This window comes from Dermochelys coriacea, chromosome 13 (genome assembly GCF_009764565.3).
Source record: "Dermochelys coriacea isolate rDerCor1 chromosome 13, rDerCor1.pri.v4, whole genome shotgun sequence".
In the NCBI taxonomy this organism is placed as follows: Eukaryota; Metazoa; Chordata; order Testudines; family Dermochelyidae; genus Dermochelys; species Dermochelys coriacea.
Window position 1 is genome coordinate 35,886,464 of NC_050080.1, and position 22,926 is coordinate 35,909,389.

Genomic DNA, 22,926 nt, shown 5'->3' on the forward strand with positions numbered 1-22,926 from the left:
TATATGATGTCAGAAAAATGGGCCGGCCGGATGCTGGAGGAGTGGGCTCGTGAAAGATGAGAAGCGTGATAAATAAAGCGGTCCAATCGGGAGTGCGCAACCGATGGCCTCCACCCGGACAAAGGGTGAACAGTGGAAGTGTCATCCGGAGTGTGGGTTCCGCGCCAGACGTCCACCAGGGAGTGGTGTTCGACTATCTCCTGGATGATGGGCGACGGCGGCCCAGACTCTGCTCGGTTTCCCGAGCGGCATCCAAATCCTCAGAGGGTGATGTTAAAGTCCCCTCCCAGGACCAGGCACTCCCGAGGAGCCCAAGGTCTGAGGAAGGCGGACGCCTGCTGATAGAATTGCAGCCATCTCCGGGCTCAGCTGCTGGGGCATAGATGTTGACGAGGTTGACTACGAGCCCCTCCATGTGGACCCAGAGGTGCAGCAGGCGGCCCGGCACAGCCTCGGCGACCCACAGCACCTCGGGCCCTAGGTCGGGGGAGAACAGGGTTGCCACTCCAGCCGTACGAACTTGTGAGGTGGCTAAAGGAGACCCTGTAACCCCAGTCCAGCCGCCAGCTGTCTTCGGCGGTCGGATCCATATGGGTCTCCTGCAGGAAACCACAGAGTACCTCCCCTCTCGAAGGAAGGAGAGCACCTGGGACCTGCGGAGACCCATCCTACAGCCGCGGTGTTCAATGTTGCGATGGTAAAGGGTGCCATGAGGAGGGCTGGGGGGATCCTTGCCGGCAGGGATGCTCATGGCTCCCGGCGGGCAGTGCAGTAGTCCATGACCCACCCCATAGGTGAGTGAGGAGTCACGGAAGAGGCGGACCCGCTGGTAGGCCACGGCGCCCTGTCTCCCGGTCCTTTTACCCTCCCCCATGAGGGCCCTTGCGGCCCGGAGGATTTGATTAAAGTCCCCCCATCGCTGGAGGGCAAGCTGTACTTTGCTGTGGGAGCCACGGACGTTTTCTAGAAACTCCTGCAACTCCTCTCGCAGCGCTGGGGGGCTGGGGTTACGGTCTGGTTACTCCCCGACGGGGCCCCAGGTACAGCCCCCATGGCCCACCGACACGGGGCGACAGGTGCGGACCCCCGACGGAGCTCCTGATGGGTTGGCCTGAAATGCTGGGGCGATAGGGGGCGGCGGAGGGAGGATAGCAGCCCCTGGTGGGTCGGGACGGTAAACACAAAGGCCACTCCCTGGGATTCATCTGTTGGAAAGGGGAAGGAGACAATCCCAGGGGTGTGCATAACATCTCGGGAGGTTGGCGGGATAAGGGCAGGGGCAGGCGTGGTAGAGATGAGAGTCTGGGTCGGGAGAGGGCTCTCAGTGAGCCGGGCACAAGCTCTCTGGTGGATTTAGCAGCCACGTCTCAGGAGGTGGACTCTCTTCTGTAGGGCCCCTCTCCCAGGAAGGAGGTCGAATCCTCCTCACCAGTGAGGATGCCCCTGGTGGCTCAGGTCCTGGCTTCATGGCCTGGCCGTCACCTCAACAGCTCGAGTCATCTCAGCGGGGTGCCCTCTGCAGCCAGGGTTGATGGAGGAGTCCAGGGCTCCGCGAGGTGGAGCGAAGCAACGTTGGGGGGAGGGAACATGAAGGAAAGGGGGGCTGGAGTGAGGTCACCCAGATCTAGGGCCCGCTGGCATAAGGATCGTCCTCCCCCTGGGTGACCGGGGTCAGACCCAGGGCCTCGATCTCCTCAGATATAGACGGGAAATTGTTTTCAGCTACCCAAGGATTCTCCCCGCCGGCACCTGACGCGACGATTGCTTAGGGGCACACTGGGGTTTCAGATGGTGCCTCGGAGGTCTTGGAGGGGAGGGACTCCCGTGGAGGGGAGATGCTGCCTTCCAGTGCTGCCACGTCTTCCCCAGCCGGCTCTGGTGGGTGGAACACACCCGTGGGTAGAGCGGAAGGCTCGGCATCGGTGCCCCCCTTCCTGGTCATCCGGGGGGCCTCCGCATCAGATGGGAGGAGCGGAGCTCGAGCCTTCCGCTTGCCCCGCTTCCCCTGGACTAGGGCCCAGCCCTCCATGGCATCATCCAGGGGGCTGGCTAGCAGGGGTTGTGTCAGGGGCAGAGGGCGATGGCTCAGGGACTCGAGGGGGTAATGGTGGGGCAGCATAAGGGAGGGAAGATTCCCCTTGGGGTGGGCCCTCTCCCATGCCCGGCAGTGTCCCTGCCGCACCCTCCTCCACAGGCCCCGCCAGATTGCAAGCAGCGGGGGTGGGGCTCTCCCGCTCATCTGGGTATAGTGTGGGAGGTGCCCCTTGGGCCTGAGCGGGAGCAATGGTGGACTGGGAAGGAGGAGGGGTGGTTTCGGGCGCCAGGCAGCCAGGGGCGCTGGCGATGACGGGGCCGGTGCCCTGCCGGGGCTCGGGGGTCCCAGATGCCCCTCCTGCCGGCCAAGGGGGCAGTCCCTCCAGACGGCCCCATCACCCGGCAGAGGTAGCACCGGGCCTCCCCCGTGGAATAATGGACCCAGTAATGGTCCCCCTAGTAGGGGACTAGGAAGGACCCCTCCAGGGCCTCTCCGTCACGCGCCCCCGGCGGCAGTTGAAGCTGCACTTGCCGGCGGAAGGAGGAGGATCGTGACGGAGGGCGGGGTCTTTGCAGCCCAACGGGAGAGGGCTGATGACAGAGATGGGCTTCCCCAAGGTGGAAAGGGCAGGTAACAGGGTGGCATTGGGGAGAAAGGGAGGGACGGAGGTCAGGACCAGGCGGACGCCCTGGTCCTCTAGCGGCTCTAAGAGGACGAACACGCCCCCCACCGCCAGGCCCTTCTCCACCGCCTCCTGGGTGGCGGCCTCCGATGCTAAGAAGAAGACGACCTTGCCATACGTTTTGGACGCCGCCACAATGGCCGTGGGCCCCACCACCCTCGCCAACGCCCGCACATAGGTTTCCATGTGGGGTGAGGTAGGTACCAGGAGGCAATGGACGCCGTGCTTCCTGGTCATGGTGGGAAAGGGGCCCCGCCCGCTATAGCTGGTAGTGGAGGCGGTGGGCAGGAGAGATGACGTAGCGGCAGGCGGGGGGGCTGCCACCACCTGGGCGTATGCCCTGAGGGCCGGGGGAGGGACACCCGTAGAGCTGGTGGAGGGAACAGCGGGGAGGGATGCCCCAGCCAGCGGTGGGGCCGGGGCATTGGGGGCAGGCCCTGCCATGGAGGGCCTGGTCTTCTTAGCAGGGCCCTTCCCTTTCTTCTTCCCCTGGCCCTTCCCGCTGGCTGGGGGGGCTCCCCCCGAATCTGAGGAGGTGAGAGACATGGCAGCAGTGGAGGTCACCCCGGTGCCCATTGCTGCTGGTGCCCCAGCGGGGGCAGTGGCAGATGGTTTGGCAGCGGAGGTAGAAGCTTGGGGGGGTGACGGAGAGGTAGGCGGGGGAGGGGGAGCTCGGGCTGCTGGAGGGGTGCCACCCGTCTCATCCCCCGCCATCATGAGCAGGGAGGGAAGGGGGGACACCAAAAGGAGGAGGGGAGAGGGGAAGCAGGTCGACCACTCCTCCCCGCTAGGCTGCAGGCAGGGGATGAGGGCGCCAAAAGGGGTGGGCTGGATGGGGGAGCAATCAGGGGTTAGAGGTCAGTCACCGACACAAGGTGAAATTCTGGCTCCTCTTGGTGCACTAGTGGAGGGGGGGATACAACAACATTGGGGGTGCAGTGAAGAGGGTTGCAACTAAAATGAGGAATAGCTCAAGCGCATGGGAGGGGGCATGGGCACACGGAGCAAGGGGCTAAGCGGTCTGGAGGTAGAACAGTGAAACCAAGGGGCTAGCTTCAGAGGCTGGGGCGGGGCAAACAAACAAAGGCTGCAGAAGGAAATGGGAGGGGCAGGCAAACAAACTGAAGCTAGTACGGGGGGCTGGGACAAAAGGGGGGGCAAAGCTACAAGTGGCAAATGGGGCAGGTAGTAAAGGGCAACCTGGGGTGTAGACAGTCCAGGGGGGGGGCACGTGCACCCACGTGCGCTTGCACAAGTCTTTTTAAGTTGGCTGCTGCTTCTGTCCCAAAGGGTGGAAATAGGGCGTGGCAAGCCAAGCAAGCAGCTGAGTCCAGAGGCAGGAGCTGAGGCAGATGGTATACAGCCAGTGGGGGTGGTGGAGGGGGCAGCGGTGGTGGTAGTAGTGGTGGGGGTTGGGGGGATGCACAGATGGATCGGGGGGCAGCTCCACACCACACCCCCTGTGTCCCTACAAACACACTCAAGACCCCCACCACAAGAACACAGTTTGAAAGTTACTCAGTCTTAGGGCCCCCTCCACGGTGGTCTGCAGAGTCTCTGGGTGCTCCCCACTGGTAGATGATCCTCTTCTCCTCCTCGGGCTTCAGCATCTCCAGGCAGCGGCCTCTGCAGCAGCAGCAGCTCCAGGAACTCCAGGTGGTGGTCCAGGCAGGCAGAATGGACCCCTCTCAGGTGGTGGTGGTGGTGTCCACAACAGCAGTGGGTGGGGTCCCTCACTGCTCCTCTCTGGGGAGTGAGCTAGCAGCCCTCCCCCCCCGGGGCTGCAGTTGCAGCAGTAGCAGCACCCGAGAGTGGGGGGTCCAGCAACCATGTAGCAGAGAACGGGGGGGGGGGGTGTCTGGCCCAGCCAGGGGAGCAGCTGGAGCAGCAGGGAGAGCTTAGGGCCTAGTAGCAGCAGGAGTAGCAGCTTCCCACCTCTCTCCAAGCTAGAAGGCTATGGAAGAGGAGTGGGAAAGATATATTAGCTCCAGGCTAAACAAATCTCTGGTCTTATTGGGATCTGGGAAGTGGGCGGGCGAAGCCCGTCCACTGCTAAAGGATCCCCCCCAGCCTAAAAGTTCTTGCCAGACAGGATGCTATCAAACTAATTTTTCTTTTACATCTTAGAGGTACTTCTCTTTCTCTGTAGGCAACAGGCATTATCAGGACAGGATTGTATCCTAACAGCCCCATAGCACCTTATTTCAATGTGACTAGTTTGGAATGTGAGGATGTGACCCGGTCGCTTCCCAGCTTATGGCTGCCTCTGCTGCTTGGCCAAAGGCCTTAGCCTAAGAACAGGGCCTCAGATTGTCACCGTAAAAAAAGGCCCTTACACCGGAAAACAGTAATTTTAATTCTCTCTTTTATACCTCTATAACTAGCTTCGTAATAAAAATACACCTAAATTAAAGTATAGGCCTTTACAGACAGGCCTAAATATCTATATCCTAACAGGCTGCAGGGACATGGTGGCTGCTTCCGGGAGCCATGCGTAGCTAGGGGAAGGAGGGAGCCTGCCTTAGCCCTGGGCCCCCTATTCAGTGTGGTTAGAACTCTAATTATCTGGACGCCAGAAACATGAGTTCCAGCCACTTGAACTAAAGGAGAAGTAATAGTAAATGCTATTGAAGTAGAGCCTATGAGACATAACTGACCATTTCTAATGCCGTCCAATAGGGGGTAGTGGTGCACATACACACCAGCTGGTTCATTACATTATTTTAAGAAGTACGGATGGGGTATTCAAAATTAATGGGAATGGACATCTGAATTCTCTAGAGGATTGACCAATCTTCACAAATATAAATTGCATTAAACAAACACAGACCTGTCTGAAGAACTCTGTGGTGTGAAAGCTTGTTTCTTTCACCAGAAGAAATTGATCCAATAAAAGATATTACCTCACCCACTTTGTCTCTCAATCATAGACACTGGAAGAGATTGACTGGGAGTTTGACAGAATAGGAACTGAGTAAGAATATCAGGATTTAGCCTAATGACTTCAGTGTGAATATTTCCCAAGTACCAGTAAGCACTAAGGACGGGATTTTCAAAGAGGGCTTAGGGAGTTAGGTGCCCAGCTCTTGACTACCAATGGGATTTAAGCACCCTGAGTCTCCTTTGAAAATCCTAACCTGAGTACCCATGCCACTAGAGTAACAGTTATAAACAAAGTCAGGTTCACAAAGCCAAGTGGGTATTCACCCACGAAAGCTTATGCTCCAATATGTCTGTGAGTCTATAAGGTGCTACAGAACTATTTGCCGCAAAGCCAGCACTGCCACCTAACAGCAAGAGAGGATTTTCAGCTGAGAATGCCAAGCAAAGGAGATGCCTATCTCTGTGAAAGGCTTGTGCAATGCCCACAGACCCCGGTCATCAGCAGACAGGATTGAACCAGGGACCTCTGGAGCTTAGTGCATGAGCCTCTACAGCATGAGCTAAATGCCAGCTGACTGTTAGCTGAGGCTGTAAAGCAAACTCATTAATCTCTGTCTCTTTAAGTGGGTTTACCTTCTAGTGTGCTGGCTTTTATGGACCCCCAATCTAAGGCACCTATCTCTCCCTACTCATTGTATAGGGATCCTCAGCCTAACTCAGGCTTTAAGAATCTAAGTGACTTTCTAGGCACCTAATGTGGAGATACCTGGAATCAGCGCACCTAAGTTTCTTTGTACATCTAGCCCCCAATTCCCTAAATACCCTTAAAAATCTGGGAGACAAAGTGAGTGAGGTAATATATTTTACAGGGCAATCTATAACACACTAACAATGTCCACCTCACCCCCCCAGCTGTTTCCCCCCTCTGCCTTTCCCGCTATGACTGGAGGGGTGTTAACAGGCAACTTCCCCTTGAATGGACCTTGAAATATGTGTTAACTATTTATGCTAAACTATCTGTTCTACCTTGTATTTAGCTGTGACACTCGGAGTACATTTCCCAGACCCAAAGAAGAGCTCTGCATAAGCTCAAAGGCTTGTCTCTCTCACCAATAGAAGTTGGTCCAATACAAATTATTTCCTCACCCTCCTTGTCTATCTCATATCCTGGTACCGACATGGCTACAACAACTCTTTATTTAAAAATCTGGGCCATAGATATCAAAGCCCAGAAGAAGAAGAAGAAAGAATCATTGTCTTTATTTCACATATGTGGAAACAGTGGTGAAGATAAATGACTTGATCCATGCCAGTGTCAGAGCTGGGAAGATAACCCTAAAGTCATGACTGATGATCCCTGCCCCACAGACCTTACGATTTACATGGACAAGCCAGACAGAGGGAGGGAAGGGGAACCACAGCCACAGGGAGAGGAGAAGTAACTTGTCCACGCTCACAATACACACAAGGTGAATTTCACCCACTGGGGAACAGACCAGATTTGGGTGTGTAACAATGCTGGTTCTGGTGGGACCCAATTGAGAGAGCCAATTCAGGACAAATTGCTTAAAGCAGGGCAGTTACAGCCCAAGGCTGGGGTTTCTATGCACACCAAGGCAAACCAAACCAGCCAAACAGAGAAGACTTTGGTTTTACCCCACTGGCTAACCACAAGTCACACAAGCAATTCCCTTAGACACTCCAGTTTCCTAGTATCCCCACCAGTGTCACTCGTTATGGGGACAAATGGTTATGAAAACCAATACCCCAGTAAAAGAAAAAAGGTTCTCTCAATCCCAGACCCAGGTCAATATACATATCAGATCTTACCCACAAATCACGCTGTTGCCAGTCCTTTAGAATCTAGAATCTAAAGGTTTATTCATAAAAGGAAAAGGCTATAGATGAGAGCTAGAATTGGTTAAATGAAATCAATTACATACAGTAATGGCAAAGTTCTTGGTTCAGGCTTGCAGCAGTGATAGAATAAACTGCAGGTTCAAATCAAGTCTCTGGAGTACATCCACAGCTGGGATGGGTCTTTCAGTCCTTGGTTCAAAGCTTCAGTGTAGCAAAGTTCCTCCAGAGGTATGAAGCAGGATTAAAGACCAGATGGAGGAGCTGGCAGCAGCTTTTTATAGTCTCTTGCCATGTGATCTTTCTTTCTTTGTCCCAAAGACAAGCCATCCATCACATGGCCTGGAAAAACCTCAGAGTTCTGTCCATAGGCAGGTCCCTGCATAACTTGCTGAGTCACAAGGTGTGTCTGCCTTCTCTCAATGGGTCATTTGTACAGCTGATGGTCCTTAATGGGCTATCAAGCAGGCTAGGCAGAGCTGACACCAACTTGTCTGGAGTGTTCCCCAGAAGCATAGCACAGGTTTGAAATACAGACAGTAAAGAGCCATATTCATAACTTTAACTATAAAAATGATACACACATATAGACAGCATAATCATAACCAGCAAACCATAACCTTGTCTTAGACACCTCATTTGACCCCCTTTATACAAGATTTGGTGCCGCTACAGGACTTTGGTAGCAACAATGATCTATATGGTCCCAGCTCATATCAATAATGTCACAGGGTGTAACCAATATACACAAGAATCAATATTGTAGCTGCTGAACTTCTTTGAAGCATCTGGTGCTTGCTGCTGTTGGAGACAGTTAGAGCTTGACAATCCGAGTGCTAACAGCTCGTGTAGAGCTGTTCAGGGCATGTGGGACACCCAGGGTCCTATAACCAAGTAGTGGACTGGTGCAGCATAGCAGTGTAGCAATATTGCAAGCCCCTTAAGGCAGAGACCATCTTTTTGTCCAGTGCCTGGGGTCCTGGTCTATGGCCGGGTGCTCCAGTGATACAAATAAATACACAGTAATACAGCTCCCCACAGTGGAGTCAGTACAAGTCCTACTGACTGCACTACCAGAACTGCCACCCCATGGTCATATGCAGGCCAGAATCAGAATTCTGCACCAGTCTCTCAGGCTTTTAATTGCTCAGATAAAATGGACCCTGGATCCAAGAATTCCCTGGAATGGTGTTTTCCTTTAGCCAAACTTAAATCTGCTGGGTGAGATTTGGTGAACAGTAAAATTAACGTGCATCCTCTAAGGAGTAGCTCTGAATGTTCTGTCACTAACACCAGTTTAACATGCTTGTAACCTTTAATGAGGCAGCGTGGCCTAGTGGAGAGCGCACAGGCTTGGGGCTAAAGATACCTGGGTTTTGTTCCTGGCTTTGACCAGCTGGGTGAGCCTGAGCAAGTCACGTCCTCATTCTGTGCCTCAGTTTCCCCAATGGGTACAAGGGGGATAATGATACTGGTCTCCTTTGTAAAGCACTTTAAGATCTATCAGAGAAAAGTGCTACATAAGAGCTGGAAGTTTTTTATTATTACCTCTAATTTACAATTTTGTAAGCATGAAGAGAATCCATCCTACATCTCATTGACTCTGAGTAGGATTTGGGCACTAAACACCTTTAATTCTTTTGAAAATCTCACCTATGTATCAAATATCCCTGTTAACAGAGCAAATATTATTTTCCTCCATCTGCAAAGTGTGGCTACTGATTTATAAGCTCTTTCAATGACAGAGCTGAGAATAAACCCCACTTTGACGCACCACCAGCCATTCATCTGACATATAGTTAGAATAAGTGCCTTCAAATGCACATGATAATCACATCGCAATTAGTTGACTACACTTGGGGTTCGGTCTTCCAAATGTTTGAGAGACCAAGTAACCAAGCCTAGCCAAATGTATTGCCTAAATAAAATGCAGTACAATAGGAAAAGGAGACATACCCTTCTTCCAGGAAGCAAATTCTCTCAGAGTGTTAACGTTACACAGAAGGGGTGTTCAAAGACATGCATTTCAGTTAGCAGTATTTATGGTATGACTTTACAAATTACAAAGCCCTTTTCTCACCACGAAAATCCAGCCTGACAGTTTGTACCAGTTCCTAAACTTGCTCTTCTGGATTGTACTTTTCTTGTCTCTGTTTTGGATACTACATGCCAAACCAGTTGGGCATTGAGGTTCATCCCAACCTGTGCTAGACACTCCCCTCATGTATCTTGGCTTTGACTGGCTTCCTATGTTCTAACACCAAAGCTGGCTTCAGCTTTGAAAAATGTTGTGCGATACTCAACAAGGGTGAACAGAATTGTGGCGAGAGCACAATGCATTCAGTTAATATAACTTCCCATATATATATTTCAAAGTTTTCCTGAGCCAATGGTTCGGAGATATAATCTACATTGCATTAATACTGTGTGCATAATACCCATTGTTATGGTTTATGCTACACCCAACATATATGCATTGTATAACACCTTGATTGGGGCCTAATCCAACTGAAGTCAATGGAAAGACCCCCGTTCACTTCAGTGATCACTAGATGAAGCCTGTGGCCTGGTACTTTCAAAGGAAACAAAGGGAGTTAGAGTCAGATGTGCAAAGGTAGTTAGGCATGTAAAATGCAGATAGGTGCCAATTGGGTTTCCATAAGCCTGTAGGGAGGTTAGGTGTTTAACTCTGCATGTGCCTATGTGTACCGTTGGTCTCTGTGCATCCTCATGGGTGTGTGCATGGTAGTAAACGCTCAATTCATATTTGTGGCAGCAACTGGACATTGGAATTATTTTACCACTCTGACCAGGCCTCTCTGAGAATCACTTGATGCTATCCATCAAATTCATAGCAGCAATGGGCCTGAATGAAGTTCCTGGGACTTTCAGGTCTGAGACAGAAACCTCCAATTAACACCCTCAATTATAGGGTGAACATATTTTCCCAAAGGGAAAACAGGACACTGCACAGGGCTCCCCTGCGCTCCCCTGCATGAGCTACCCCCCAGCCCCGCAGCTCTCCCTGCCTCCTGCCCATGCAGGGCCAGCCAAAGCCCCCCTGCCACTCACCCACACATGGGACTGGCCGCCGCCCCGCCAACCACCTTCATGGGGCTGGCCTGGCCCAAGCCACTCTCCCAAGCCCTTCCTCTCATGCAGGGCTGGCATTACCGCTCAGCCCCCATCCCCCTACAAGTTCTTCCATGTCCTGCTAGGGGTCACCCCCCATTTTTTTGGCAAAACTGTGCATTTGTCCAGTTTGCTCTTGCCAAATGATGATCAATTGGGACAAGCAAATGGGACAAATGCTGTGACAGGACTTAAAAAAAAGGGACTGTCCCAGCCAAAACAGATGTATGGTCTACCCTACCCAATTATTTTTGTGAAACTCAGAATCCAGAACTGAATTTCACAGCCCAGGTCAGTCGTTGGTTATTAGTGAATCTGTAGCCATATGAAAGTCACAGCACTGGGTATAACACCAATTGGCCTCTTTAGTGGCAGGTTCAGAAGACAGGCTAAGGGAAGACAGTCCCAGTGTAAGCACCAATTTCTGAGTTCTGACCTAGAGCAATGACCTCCTTTGGTCAGTTTTAATCAAATTGTCTAACACGATTCTGGGGGGGGGTGTATTTGTATTTGTGTAAACTTGTATTCCCACATCCCTCTCTATCTAATAATTTGTCTACCTAATGGTCCATCCACCTAATTGTCCATCCTGCTGTCTCTCTGTCCACCAAGATGTCTGTCCATTTTCCTCCTTTTACTGTTTACCCACCTAATTATCCATCTGTCTGTATTTCCAATTCCCCATCTACACTTTTGTCAATCTGCCATGTCATCTGTTCATCTGTCTAATCATCTCTCTGTCCACTTGTCTAATGGTTTTAACATTTACCTGCCCCTTTCTATCTAATCTATCTATCTACTGCTAATTGGCCCATCCCTGTGGGAAGTGGACTTCAGTGGGCAGGGGATGCTGAGTGGGTGCATTTCACAGTCAAATTAAAAATACATCATGGTTATTGGTCACTAAAGGATATTTCTTTGACTCTCTGTGCAGCTAATTTCACAGGCAAAACAGGTGGGAATTAGAGCTGACAAGGGGCTTGCAGTGTGACTGTAACACTCTGCTAAGGGCAGCAGTGGCAAGGGGATAGACTGTAACAAGAGCTGCCTTGGTCTCTGGTAGCTGACCGGAGAAGTGGCAATGAACAGTCTGTCCATAGGGTGTAAAGTGCTTGATCTTAAGGATGCAGCTGTTTCTATAGGTTTGATTGCAGATCTGCAGTGACAGATCCCGAGGATGAAGGAACCCTGAGCAGTGTCATTTGAAACATGTTAATTTCATTGACTCTTGCTTAGGATAAAAATAATAATCAGTTAAAAAACCCTGCTTCATTATGTGCTCATTAAAATCATCCCCATTAGCAATACAGCTACTAAAGAGAAATCTCACCAACTAGCCATGCAGCACCTGTGGCTCTGTGGGGATTTTCAGGAGGATACTGAGGTCATTGTAACTCTTCATGTCTTAATCTGCACTCTGAGAAATGTTTTGCTCAACTGAGACCTGGGCACTGCCTAGAGATCTGACAAACTTCTCAAGGAATTAAAGGACAGAGGCAGAAACAAAGTTACTTGTTGTTTTAATGGGTCTCAGGGAAGCCTTTAGAATGGAAACACTGTTGGGAAATGCAGGTTGTGGCAGCAGTCCCATCAGGGCTGATTAAAAAGGAAAGTCAGAGCTATTGATTAATGTTAGACAAAGGAAGGGGAAGGTTTGTTCCTATGGAAAGGAGCTGCCTGATGTGTAAAGTGAAAGGGGTCAAACCAGTTTGAACCAGCTCCTGTGAAAGGTGATCCCTTCATTCATAAATTCCACCAGAGTCTCACCTAGCTAGGGGATATAGTGGGTGGGGGTGTGGATTGCAGTGAAACTGACTTGTAAAAAACTGGAGATTCCCACTGGGTTAGCCCAGGCAGCAGGGCCCAGGTGCAATGAGTGAAAGGCAATTCCAGGATTTTAGGCCCCAATGACAGATCAGCCAAGGTACCTGGATTGTGACAGGCTTTGCTGTCCTGCCCATGACAGCGAGTCCTGACAGTGCCTCTCAGTCCTAACCCGCAGCCCCTACCCACAATGCTTTTCCATCTCAGGACCCACACGCACACAGAGCTCTGCCAGTGCCCCTCAGCCCTAACCCACAGCCTGTACCCACAACACTGTTCCATCTCTGCGCTCGCTCGCTTGCACTCTCTCTCCCCACCTCCCTCGCCAGCTTTGTCAGTGCCCTTCAGTCTTCACCCACAGCCCCCTCTATCCCGGTTCTGGACTCCCCCACCTCCACACACTGCCAGCTCTGCCAATGTTCACTAGTCCTGGCCCACAGCCCCCTGCTGTTCCTTTTCTGGCCTTGCTAACTCTGTCATCCACACAGCTCTGCTGATTTACCTCAAAGCCAACCCTAACCCTAACTGTATCCCAGCCCTGGGCTCTTCATAGCCCTCACCTGTGCCAACACCTGTTAATCCTAACCTGCAGCTACCTGTTATTTCATCTCTGGGCTCTCACATACACAGCTCCGCTGATGCACTGCAATCCTGATACTCAGCATCGGCTGTCCCAGCCCTGCCCCCACTTCCCACAGCTCTGACTTTGCCCTTCTGACCCACAGCCCCCTGATATCACAACCCTGCTTTCCCTTCAAAGCTCTGCGGATGTACCTCAGGCCTGCACTATAATACCCCTACTATTCTTGTCTGCAAACTACTTCCCAGCTCCACCAATACACCACAATCATGAGTTACAACCCCCTCAGTCCTGGCTGTTCTACCCCAAATACACAATGCTGACAATTCCCCTGGCCCTTGACCAGTGCTTAATTTGTAATGAGAGATGTGCCGGGGCTCAAACAATTAGTTGCTTGAGCTCAATCAATTTTTTTACATACATAAATGATACAGCACATGAAGAGGTCCCAGGTCTAGGGCTATGAACGGTCAAGCCTAGAGGTGCCAGGGCTCAACACTGGCAAGCCCTGGCACAAATTAAGCTGGGGTGGGCAAACTTTTGGGCCTGAGGGCCACATCAGGTTTCCAAAATTGTATGGAGGTCTGGTTAGGGGAGGCTATGCCTTCCCAAACAGCCAGGCGGGGCCTGTCCTCCACCCCCTATACAGCCCCCCTGCTCCCGTTTCTCATCCCCTGAAACCCCCCCTGGGATTCCTTCCCCAACCAACCCTGCAGTCAAGGTTCCTTCCCCACTCTGAACTCTAGGGTACAGATATGGGGACCTGCATGAAAGATCTCCTAAGCTTATTCTTACCAACTTAGGATAAAAACTTCCCCAAGGTAAAAACTTGCCTTGTCCTTGAACCGTATGCTGCTACCACCAAGCGTTTTAAACAAAGAACAGGGAAAGAGCCAACTTGGAGGTGTCTTCCCCAAAAATATCCCCCCAAGACCTACACCCCCTTTCCTGGGGAAGACTTAATAATAATATCCTCACCAATTGGTACAGGTGAACACAGACCCAACCGCTTGTATCTTAAGAACAATGAAAAATCAATCAGGTTCTTAAAAGAAAAATTTTAATTGAAGAAAAAGTAAAAGAATCACCTCTGTAAAATCAGGATGGTAAATACCTTACATGGTAATCAGATTCAAAACATAGAGAATCCCTCTAGGCAAAACCTTAAGTTACAAAAAGATACAAAAACAGGAATATCCATTCCATTCAGCACAGCTTATTTTCTCAGCCATTTAAAGAAAACAGAATCTAACGCATATCTAGCTAGATTACTTACCAACTTAACAGGAGTTGGAAGGCTGCATTCCTGATCCGGTCCTGGCAAGAGCATCACACAGACAGACCAAACCTTTGTCGTCCCCCCCGCCCCGCTCCAGATTTGAAAGTATCTTGTCCTCTCCTTGGTCATTTTGGGTCAGGTGCCAGCTAGGTTACCTGAGCTTCTTAACCCTTTACAGGTGAAAGGGTTTTGCCTCTGGCCAGGAGGGATTTTATAGCACTGTATACAGAAAGGTGGTTACCCTTCCCTTTATATTTATGATACCCCCTGTTCCCTAACAGCACCCCTGGGAACCCTGCCACATCCACACACCTCCCGCTCCCTGTCCCCTGACCGCCCCCAGGATCCCTGCCCCCATTCAACCCCCCGTTCCCTGCCCTCTGACCGCCCTGACCCCTATCCACACCCCCACCCCCTGACTAACCCCCCAAACTCCCCTTCCCTCTATCCAACCTCCCCTGCTCCCTGCCCCCTTACCAAGAATTTACCAAGGGTTGTGGTGCATTCTCCATCATTAAGAATTTTTAACTCAAGATTTGATATATATTTTCCCTAAAAGATGTACTCTAGGAATAATTTTGGGGACATTTTCTGGCCTGTGCTATACAATAACTCAGACTAGAAGATCACAGTGGCCCACTCAAGACTTGGAATGTATTAATCCATCTACGAATCAATTATTAGAACCATAATTGCAGGCCTGTGCCTCTGACTCTATAGCAATGTATGAGCAAAGCATGGATTCTTTGTAAAGGAATGATAAAGAAAATGCATCCCTACTTATTCAAAATAATTCTGAAGGGAATCCCAAATTATTGCAGCCCTCATTAGAGATGATATACTACCTTTTGCAATCAATGAACTATGACAACTACTGTTGTCAGTTAGGTGTGTGTGTGTGCTCTCTCCGTATGCTGTCCCAGTCCTGCACAGATAGTTGGTTCAGCAGACCTCGATAGTACTACCCAGAAAGAACAAGTACCAGCATGGTTCAGTGACAAAGACATTCAACCAGATTTATTGCACTCAAGACACAGTCCTAGTGCCCTGGCTCTGTGGCTACAAGTACACTAACACATCAGTGCCCAGTGGCAAAGAGCGGCACAGTCAGTAGCAGGACTTTTTGCTTTCCTCAGGTCACACAAAGGATTAAGGCGAGGCACCCCAATTTTTATAGACTGAGATAAACAACTCTCGTACTATCTTGTGTTTTTCATGACATCGGCTCATTACCTCCGCTTGTATCTTGCCCCAGGTGTCTCTGGCACAGCGTCCCTATTCATCACTTCTGTCAAACCCACTTATCTGATGTTAGACCAAGATGTCTTTTGTATCAAGATGTACTGTGTTCTCGCACATATCCAGTATCTGTTGCTTCTTAGGAGTGTCTGTGTTTTAGCAACATTAGCAATACTTTTGCCAAGGTCATAGAGTGAACTTGTTAATATCTACATTAACACATGGCCAAACTTTGATTCACAGCCTCTGGTTCAGGCCTCAGATCTTCCACAAGGCCCAGAGGTCAGGCTTTCTCTTTCTCCTACATCTACCAGGTGCAATCAATAAGCAAAATAGCCAGTATGACCTAGGGACAGTCATGGACTTTGGTTTCAAAAAAATTGAAGAAAGGCAATGCCATTTTCTTCCAAAGCTCCATTTTGCTTAATTGAGACAACAAGTTTCCATAAGTCTGATAGGTTTCAGAGTAGCAGCCGTGTTAGTCTGTATTCGCAAAAAGAAAAGGAGTACTTGTGGCACCTTAGAGACTAACAAATTTATTAGAGCATAAGCTTTCGTGAGCTACAGCTCACTTCATCGGATGCATTTGGTGGAAAAAACAGAGGAGAGATTTATATACACACACACAGAGAACATGAAACAATGGGTTTATCATACACACTGTAAGGAGAGTGATCACTTAAGATAAGCCATCACCCACAGCGGGGGGGGGGGGGGGGAAAGGAGGAAAACCTTCCATGGTGACAAGCAGGTAGGTTAATTCCAGCAGTTAACAAGAATATCAGAGGAACAGTGGGGGGTGGGGTGGGGGGGAGAAATACCATGGGGAAATAGTTTTACTTTGTGTAATGACTCATCCATTCCCAGTCTCTATTCAAGCCTAAGTTAATTGTATCCAGTTTGCAAATTAATTCCAATTCAGCAGTCTCTCGTTGGAGTCTGTTTTTGAAGCTTTTTTGTTGAAGTATAGCCACTCTTAGGTCTGTGATCGAGTGACCAGAGAGATTGAAGTGTTCTCCAACTGGTTTTTGAATGTTATAATTCTTGACGTCTGATTTGTGTCCATTCATTCTTTTACGTAGAGACTGTCCAGTTTGGCCAATGTACATGGCAGAGGGGCATTGCTGGCACATGATGGCATATATCACATTGGTAGATGCGCAGGTGAACGAGCCTCTGATAGTCTGATGACACCCTAATGTTGGATCACATCAATGGACCTGATTCAAGAGTTTTTCTGCTATTCTTCTAAGCACAAGTGGTCCAGTGAAATCAACGAGATGACTCATATGCTCAGAGCCAAGTATGCGCTTAAGTGCTTGGTTGTAAAGAGGTCTATGCAAGCTTTGTAATTCCTACCCCTGAAAAATCTCTCTCTGATCTGAAACTCCACCTGGATTTTCATTCCTATATAGTATTATTCTAGAAATCAAATCTGGCTCTCATTAACTTCCCAACAATGGCACTACCTTCAGAGTTTGCATGCCATGATAACTGTGTAGCTCCATTCAGTCACCTGCAGTTAAACAGAGCAAAATCAATGGAGCTCTGCTGGTTTACCCCTTGCCTTTGAACCTGGTCCATTGATTTTGATAGAACAAGTTTGATTTACACTAGCTCTGGAAATGTTTACTTGACTGTGATGGAGCTATGCTGATTCACAGCAGCTTGAGACGTGTCTCATTGAGTTCACAGGACCAATGGAGAAGTAAGATACTACTCAGAGTTATCAGAACCTGGCCTATAAATAGTATTGGTGAAGACAATGGAGGCATTCTACCAGGGAGAGTCAGCTCAGCTGATTCAATGTGTACTAAGGATCACTGATAGTAGAAGTCTGAGGGTGAAATCCAGGCCCCATTCAAGCCAAGATCAACATTCCTATTGACACCCATCAATGGGCCAGGATTTCACCCTGAGACTTTAACCCACTCACTGATTAATATGGAATCTATCTCTATTGGAGCACTATTTTCAGAAAGGAATACATTGCTAGAAATTATATTTTCTCCTGGAAAATTCAAAAGAATATACATTTGGACTTAAAGAGGAATTTTCTCAACATAATGTAGAAGATTTTTTTATATTGATTTAAGTGACTCCCATTTATCTTCTCCTATGGGGCCCTGTTTGAGAGTTAGCTCTTGTCCACACTCACAAGGGACGCAAGATCTCCCTACAGAAGGTTACTAGATATAAAGAACAATAGTCTTCAAGAAGTCATAACTTACTTGGAATCTGCATTTAAATTACAGTTTGGTTGACTGTATTTGAGGATTGAACAAGAGATAAGAATACTCCTTTTCCTTGGTTGCTTTCTCACAATTAATGCTTCTCAAAGAATATCAAGGTTGGAAGGGACCTCAGGAGGTCATCTAGTCCAACCCCCTGCTCAAAGCAGGACCAATCCCCAATTTTTGCCCCAGATCCCTAAATGGCCCCTGTCAAGGTTCCTTCCCCACTCTGAACTCTAGGGTATGCTGTGAGGACCTGCATGAAAACCTCCTAAGCTCACTTTTACCAGCTTAAGTTAAATCTTCCCCAAGGTACAAACTATTTTACCTTTTGCCCTTGTACTTTATCGCTGCCACCACCAAACATCTAACAGATATATAACAGGGAAAGAGCCCATTTGGAAACGTAGTTCCCCCCAAAATCCTCCAAACCTTACACCCCCTTTCCTGGGGAAGGTTTGATAAAAATTCTCACGAATTTGCATAGGTGAAAACAGACCCAAACCCTCAGATCTTAAGAACAATGAAAAAGCAATCAGTTTCTTAAAAGAAGAATTTTAATTGAAGAAAAAGTAAAAGAATCACCTCTGTAAAATCAGGATGGTAAATACCTTACAGGGTAATCAGATTCAAAACGTAGAGAACCCCTCTAGGCAAAACCTTAAGTTACAAAAAGACACAAAAACAGGAATATCCATTCCATTCAGCACACCTTATTTTCTCAGCCATTTAAAGAAATCAGAATCTAATGCATATCTAGCTAGATTACTTACTAAATTCTAAAACTCCATTCCTGTTCTGTCACTGGCAAAAGCATCACACAGACAGAGAGAGCCTTTTTTCTCCCCCCCCCCCTCCAGCTTTTGAAAGTATCTTGTCTCCTCATTGGTCATTGTGGTCAGGTGCCATTGAGGTTATCCTAGCTTCTTAACCCTTTACAGGTGAAAGGGTTTTTCCTCTGGCCAGGAGGGATTTTAAAGGTGTTTACCCTTCCCTTTATATTTATGACAGCCCCCTTAAGGATTGAACTCACAACCCTGGATTTAGCAGGTCAATGCTCAAACTACTGAGCTATCCTTCCCCCGCAAATGAATCTTTCTGACTTTCTGTGGCTATGTCAAAGCACCAACACTCAGTGAAATTTAATGAGAGTTGAGTGATTAATTCCTTTATACACTTTTGAAAATCAAGCTAAATTTAATTTCTGTGGCGTATTTAAAGTTTTGTAATTTGGCTAAATGTGCTTTGCAGTGATACACATTTCCACAACGATATTTATTAATCTTGGCGCATATTCTGATCTCATTTTGACCAATGTGAATCTGATGAAAATTCACATAAATCTATGAAGTTCCTTTGAATTTTATTGTAGTTGAGTCTAAAGTCAATGGAGATCTAGTGTGGTAACATTGATAAGAGAGGTTGAAGATTCACAACTTATTGTCTGTGCCCTCAAAAGTTTACAATCAAATTTGAAATGTGATATAAAGGGTGGCAATTTTTTTAAAAAGGTCACTCTGTTATGAAATACGAAAAATCATTTCAACATAACCTCATGATTAGTTAGATTTGTTGACTGAAACTCTCTTCTTATTTTCATCATTTTTACAAGTCAGTAACTCCATTGACTTCAGTGGAAATACTACTGATTTCCTGCAGCAGGAGTAAGAGCAAAATCAGGAGAAGCAGTAGCTTAGTAATAAGACTAGAGAAGTCTGAAGACAGTAAAGAGAGATTTAACTGTAATGAAGTAAGGAGTACTTGTAGTATCATGCTATTCCTAAGAATGAAGCAACATGTATATATTGTCATGTAGCTGATCTTCAAAATGAATTTTTGAGGGCACGATTCCCCTCTCATTTACACAAATTCTACACCAGTGCAACTCCAGTGAATGGAGATTCAGCCCCACTGACTGCAATTCAGTTACATCTGATTTAATCTAGGGAGAGTTAAAGGGAATGCAAGTTCTTTTATTCTGCACCTTGATTCTACCTAAATATATCTATATATTACTTCCTATATATTATTATGTTATTTTTCTGGTATATATGGTCTGTATGTTATATACAGTGAAGGTCTCCTATATTGCAGCAGATCTATTTTGTGAAATTAGTTTAAAACTGGAATCTTGGTTATTCATAAGATTACTGGTGTTTGATTGATTTTGAGATGATTTTGTGAAATCCCCTCTCCAGCAGTTTATGTAAACAGTCCAGATGACTTCATGCACCTCTGTCTGAGAACATCAAGAATGTTATTTTCTCCTTCTCTACTCAAATGCCAGGAGAATGGAGATTCAGTAGCTCAGATTATTGTGCTAACATATTTTAATGTAATTCAGTTTGTTAATATGTTATATGAAATGTGAAGAGTATCACAGGTTCTCCCATGCTATCCATTTCACTGTTGTCTGTCTAGATGCTTCAATTGCCAAAATGCTGTAGTTTCTGAAGAAATACCAGATAGAAATTTTAATCTTTGTTCCCACAGAAGGAACTCTCAGGGAATGGACCCAATAACCACACCAGGGTGACCAAGTTCATCATGCAGGAGCTCTTTGACCATCCTCACCACCAGGGGCTGCTCTTGGGACTATTCCTCTGCCTTTATACAGCTGTTGTCATGGGCAATTCCCTGACCATTGTGGCTATTGTCCTACACCCACCTCTCCACATCCCCATGTACTTCTTCGTCGCCAATTTGGCCACCCTCGACATTATGTGCAGTTCTTCAGTTCTGCCCAAGATGATGAAAAACCTGAGGCAGGAGAAGAAAAACATCTCCTTTGATGGCTGTATGGCCCAGGTCTTTGCCTTCACTTTGTCAGGGGGGACAGAGCTTATGCTCCTCCCTATCATAGAATCATAGAATCATAGAATATCAGGGTTGGAAGGGACCCCAGAAGGTCATCTAGTCCAACCCCCTGCTCAAAGCAGGACCAAGTCCCAGTTAAATCATCCCAGCTAGGGCTTTGTCAAGCCTGACCTTAAAAACCTCTAAGGAAGGAGATTCTACCACCTCCCTAGGTAACGCATTCCAGTGTTTCACCACCCTCTTAGTGAAAAAGTTTTTCCTAATATCCAATCTAAACCTCCCCCATTGCAACTTGAGACCATTACTCCTCGTTCTGTCATCTGCTACCATTGAGAACAGTCTAGAGCCATCCTCTTTGAAACCCCCTTTCAGGTAGTTGAAAGCAGCTATCAAATCCCCCCTCATTCTTCTCTTCTGCAGACTAAACAATCCCAGCTCCCTCAGCCTCTCCTCATAAGTCATGTGCTCTAGACCCCTAATCATTTTCGTTGCCCTTCGTTGTACTCTTTCCAATTTATCCACATCCTTCCTGTAGTGTGGGGCCCAAAACTGGACACAGTACTCCAGATGAGGCCTCACCAGTGTCGAATAGAGGGGAACGATCACGTCCCTCGATCTGCTCGCTATGCCCCTACTTATACAACCCAAAATGCCATTGGCCTTCTTGGCAACAAGGGCACACTGCTGACTCATATCCAGCTTCTCGTCCACTGTCACCCCTAGGTCCTTTTCCGCAGAACTGCTGCCGAGCCATTCGGTCCCTAGTCTGTAGCGGTGCATTGGATTCTTCCATCCTAAGTGCAGGACCCTGCATTTATCCTTATTGAACCTCATTAGATTTCTTTTGGCCCAATCCTCCAATTTGTCTAGGTCCTTCTGTATCCTATCCCTCCCCTCCAGCGTATCTACCACTCCTCCCAGTTTAGTATCATCCGCAAATTTGCTGAGAGTGCAATCCACACCATCCTCCAGATCATTTATGAAGATATTGAACAAAACGGGCCCCAGGACCGACCCCTGGGGCACTCCACTTGACACCGGCTGCCAACTAGACATGGAGCCATTGATCACTACCCGTTGAGCCCGACAATCTAGCCAGCTTTCTACCCACCTTATAGTGCATTCATCCAGCCCATACTTCCTTAACTTGCTGACAAGAATGCTGTGGGAGACCGTGTCAAAAGCTTTGCTAAAGTCAAGAAACAATACATCCACTGCTTTCCCTTCATCCACAGAACCAGTAATCTCATCATAAAAGGCGATTAGATTAGTCAGGCATGACCTTCCCTTGGTGAATCCATGCTGACTGTTCCTGATCACTTTCCTCCCTCTAAGTGCTTCAGGATTGATTCTTTGAGGACCTGCTCCATGATTTTTCCAGGGACTGAGGTGAGGCTGACCGGCCTGTAGTTCCCAGGATCCTCCTTCTTCCCTTTTTTAAAGATGGGCACTACATTAGCCTTTTTCCAGTCATCCGGGACTTCCCCCGTTCGCCACGAGTTTTCAAAGATAATGGCTAAGGGCTCTGCAATCACAGCCGCCAATTCCTTCAGCATGTCATATGACAGGGTATGTAGCCATATGCCATCCCTTGAGCCATGTCAATCTCATGACCAAGCGAATTTGCATCAGTTTAGCCATCGGGGTCTGGGCTGTCAGTGTTGTCAGTTCAGTGGTGAACACATTGCTCATGCTGTGCTTGGATTTTTGCGGGCCCAACCTCATCCATCATTTCTTCTGAGACATCTCATCAGTGCTGGCACTGTCCTGCAGCTCCATCTACTTCAACCAAGTTATGATGTTCTTGACTGACATCTTCCTGGCCACGAGGAACTTCCTGCTGACCACTGTGTCCTATAGCTTCATCATCATCACCATCCTGAAAATCCAGAGCTCCAAAGGGAAGCAGAGAGCCTTCTCCACCTGTTCTTCCCACTTGCTCATGGTCACCTTGTTCTATTCCTCCATAATCTATACCTACATCCAGCCCACCTCCAGTTACTTACTGGATAAAGACAAGTTGGTGGCCATAATGTATGCCCAAGTGACTCCCATTCTGAACCCTCTGATCAGCAGTCTGCGCAATAGGGACATCAAAATGGCCTTCAGGAAAATCTTTCCTTTTGCCATGAAATAGTAATTTTCCAAGAGTGAACGTGATTCTCACATGTCTTGTCCTTCCTAGGACAGAACCACAGGCAGTGTAAACTGTTGCATAACTACAGACTTCAATAGACATACATTTGTACTATGGTCCCTTCACTTCAGTGGAAGGAGAATGATTTAAATCAGCTGGGAAGGAGTTGCATTGACTGCAGTGGGGCAATGCCTGATATACTTGAGCTGGACTTTGGGACACATTAA

At 48.1% G+C, this 22,926-nt stretch overlaps 1 pseudogene; it reads left to right on the forward strand.

Moving 5' to 3' along the window:
* Window positions 1-207: 207 nt before the first annotated feature.
* Window positions 208-22,699, forward strand: LOC119841605 (annotated as a pseudogene).
* Window positions 22,700-22,926: the final 227 nt, after the last annotated feature.